The following is a 3,778-nucleotide window of genomic DNA, read 5'->3' on the forward strand; positions in this document are numbered from 1 at the left end:
TTACCCTCCTGCAATCAATGTGTGATCTTGTGATCTGCATTTTCTCTAACACTTGGTATTGTCAGCCTCCTAAATTATTGATAATCGAGTGGGTATAATCATTGTGGTTTTGATTCGCATTTCTCCTTTCCTTTTGAGGCTGAATATCTCTTATTATATTCACTGGCCGTATTTTGTCTTCCACGACATGGTGCTTCATGACTCCTGCCTAATTCCCCACTGTCTTATTTGTGCTTTTCTTACTGATTTCTAGGAATTCTCTATACATGCTTGATACTAATCCTTTGTTGGTTGTATTTTGTAAATCGTTTCCACTTTTTTTTTTATTTTATTTTTTGTGAGGGGGAGGTGATTAATTTTATTTATTTATTTTTATTTTTAGAGGAGGTACTGGGGATGGAACCCAGGACCTCATGCATGCTAAGCACACACTCTACCACTTGAGCTCCACCCTCCCCCTCGGTTCCCACTTTTTTTTATAGTGGCTTTTGATAAACAAATGCTCTTAATTAGACAGTAGTCAAAATTATCCATCTTTTATAGTCACACTTCTGGGGTCTTAGTTAAGAAATCCTCTCTGACTTCAAAATCTAAAAGATACCGACTTTGTTTTCTAAGAGTATTACTTAGTGATAAGAGTGTCACGTATCACTGTCCCCTTTAAAAAAAAATCAGGTGCAGGGAACAAATCTGATTTTTGTTGGGTTTTTGCTAGTTGCTGGCAGATTAGACTTGGTGTGAAGTCATGTTTTCTGACTTGAAATATATTTTTTGTGCTCCATGGGTCTTTCTCATTTAAAAGGGGTCACTGCCAGTGTTGTTTCCAGACTTTACCTCATGTTGCGTCTGCAGCCATAACATAGGGACGGTCCCTCCTAAAAGTCATGGGTTTTCCATGCATTCTAGGGCCCCCAGAGTCCCAGGGACGAGGTGAAGTTTCTCCTGGGCTGAGGCAGGCAAGGAGTTCTGCGGGCAGCAGCATCCCCCTGAGGCCAGGCTGGCTGCATTTGCCCACGGGCTGGGTCATTCCCAGGGCTGCATCATTCTCTGGAAGGAAAGTGTTGTGAGCCTCAGACTGCAAAGCAGACAGCTCACAAGTGGCTCAGTTTGTTATAGTCCAACCAAGGCCAGTCTTGAATCAGTCAGACAGAGCTCCGTTTTCTGAGTCAGAGCTGTAACTAAGATCATTGGGTCGAGATAGAATCGAAACCCAGAATGCCACTGCCTCTGGTCACATCACCTCCTTTCAGACTCTGAGAATTCCTGTCCTTCCCCCAAGGCTATGCCCTGAAATGCCACCTGCTGCCCTAAGGGCCCATGTGGATCAGCAGCACGAGGAACTGTCAACCAGGGCCAGCCCTTATCCCAAGTGGGGATACAGGGCTGCTCCCCCCCATGCCTGCTCTCCTCTCCGCCCCTACTGCTCTCCTCCACCCTCCCACTCCCCTCCGCTGGGGTGGAGTTTGCCCTGCCATCACCTCCCTCCTCTCCCCTCCTGCCTCCTCGCCCTCATTTTGATGTTGGTTGCAGTGCTGACAGTCCCTACCACAGTCCCTTCCAGCAGACCAGGTAGTCCTTACAGGCTGGGACCAGAGCTCCTGCATCGCCCACCGTGTGTTCTTCCCAAATAGAAATAAATTGTCTTGTCCTTGGATCCCTATTTGTCCCCTGCAGGAACCAGTATCCAAAGGAAAAGGTAGTTTGGATGGTGAGTCCAGCCCCACATTCTCCCTTTTTGGTGGGTGCTTGGCCCTCCTGGTTTGTATGCATCCCATACAATATGATGTGGGCTACCCATTCTTTGTCCTCATCTTGGAGGGCTGCATAAGAGGCCCCAGAGGGCCTGCACCCAGATCCCCATCAGTCTGCTCTGTAGATCTGCAGGGGTGCACTCCACTCTCCCTCCTTTGAGTCCAGGGCACTGAACCAGCACGGATGCTGGTTCATGGGAACCCCAGGGTCAGAGGGATTTGCTTCTGCCTCCAGTGGACCCTAATTCCTCCTCGATCTGACTTCCATTTGCTTCTGTTTTGGGGGGTTAAGCTCCCACTTTAGGGAACTTGCCTGAGCTCATTCACACGCAACTTCCTTCCCAGAAGTCCTTGGTCCCCAGAAGGAGACCTAAGGGCTTGTGCCTCTGGGTGCGAGATGCTGCCTCTCTGTGCTGAAAAAGGGCAGCCCAGGGGAATGGTTGCCCAAAGCACACCCGCCTCCTCTTCCCTATGCACATCACGCCAGGGCTGGTTGCTTCCGGGCAGGAACCTGGCTGACTGCGCGTGTACAGAGGGGTCTGGTTTTGGTGGTGGGAAATGGCTCCCCGGCCCCCGGTCCCTAGAGTGATCTGGCACAGCATCAGCCCATCACTGACACGTTGTTTCCATTCAACCTGGCGTCTAGGAAGCGCCTTTCTCTTTTCAAGCATGGAGGGCCTGTATTTAACATGACAGCCCGCTGTAGTATTGAGTTAACTATAAAAAAAAAAAAAGGTGATCCTTCTGGACAGAATCACTATCCACCAGACAAATGATTAAATTTACAACTCGATTGGTGCTGATCAATATAAATGAAATGTGAAACAACTTAATGTAGCCACTAGAAACAGCTGGCCCAAGATTGTCTTCTCACGGGTGTCCCAGCCTGTCAAGCTCCACACTGGCGTTCTCTGCACGTGTGGGATTGTCCAAATGTACTTTTATTTTCTTTTTCTCTTAGGTAAATATGGAAGTGCATTGCCGAATCAGTAAGGATAGGCTGGATTTTGCTGCAATAACAAACCCCAAAAGTCAGTGGCTTGTACCAGTGAAGGCTGGTTCCTCATCATGCTGCATTTCCTGTGCTGGCCAGCAGAGGAGGCTCTGCCCATCACAGAAACCGTGGCCCTAGGCTGGCAGCACGTTTACTGTCTTGAGAGTTGCCAGTCTTCCTACCAGGGAAAAGAATGCTTCTGAGGGTCTTGCACTAGCAATCCACTGTCTGGGACTGGAAGTCATGCAGGCCCCTTCCGTTCACAGCTCAGAACTGGTTACACAGCCCCACCTGCCACAGGATGCCAGCAAGCATAGTCCTAACCACGTGCCAGCCAGTGGAGAGATGGAAATGTTTGGTGAGAAACATGAGTGACAAGCACATTTATTTAAAAACTGGCTAGATTTTAAATGAATCCATGGGATCTGGCTCTTTAATGTGATCCTGTCACGGAATGAAGAATGACAGCTCCCAGGGTGTCTCTGGTTCTTTAAGACATGTGTAACCTGCCCCAAACACACACATTTCAGAGGCTCAAAGCAACCTCTGGATGCATGAAGAAAGCGTGTGGAATGCCCCGCCTTCTCCCCAAATTCTCTCCTCCAACTATCAGTGAATCCAATAACAGTAAACACACCTGAACGCATAAACTCCAAGTGGGCAAATGCACTGTACAAGTAGTATATCCCAAACGGGGAAAGAATGGTTATTGGTTTACATCACACCTCTTCCCAGCAACTCCTTTCCTTCAGAACCTGGGCTAGGGGTGCCTTTCACTCCTTGGCTCCACCAGGTCCCCTGTCCCTAGGGGAGGCTGGGCAAGCACTCTGGTCTACTCAGTGTGGTCTTGGCCAGGTGCCCCGGGCTGTCCTCCAGGCTGGGCTGCAGCCAGCCAAGGGTGCAGCTGGCATCAGAGAACAGGAGGGCACGGCATTCAGCATTTGGGCTGCTTTGGGCACCAAGGCTTAACATTCATACATGTCTGTAGCAAGGTTATTTCAAAGTTGTTTTTTATTCAACTGTTATTCAGCAA

The sequence above is a fragment of the Camelus bactrianus genome, chromosome 9, assembly GCF_048773025.1.
Source record: "Camelus bactrianus isolate YW-2024 breed Bactrian camel chromosome 9, ASM4877302v1, whole genome shotgun sequence".
NCBI lineage: Eukaryota > Metazoa > Chordata > Mammalia > Artiodactyla > Camelidae > Camelus > Camelus bactrianus.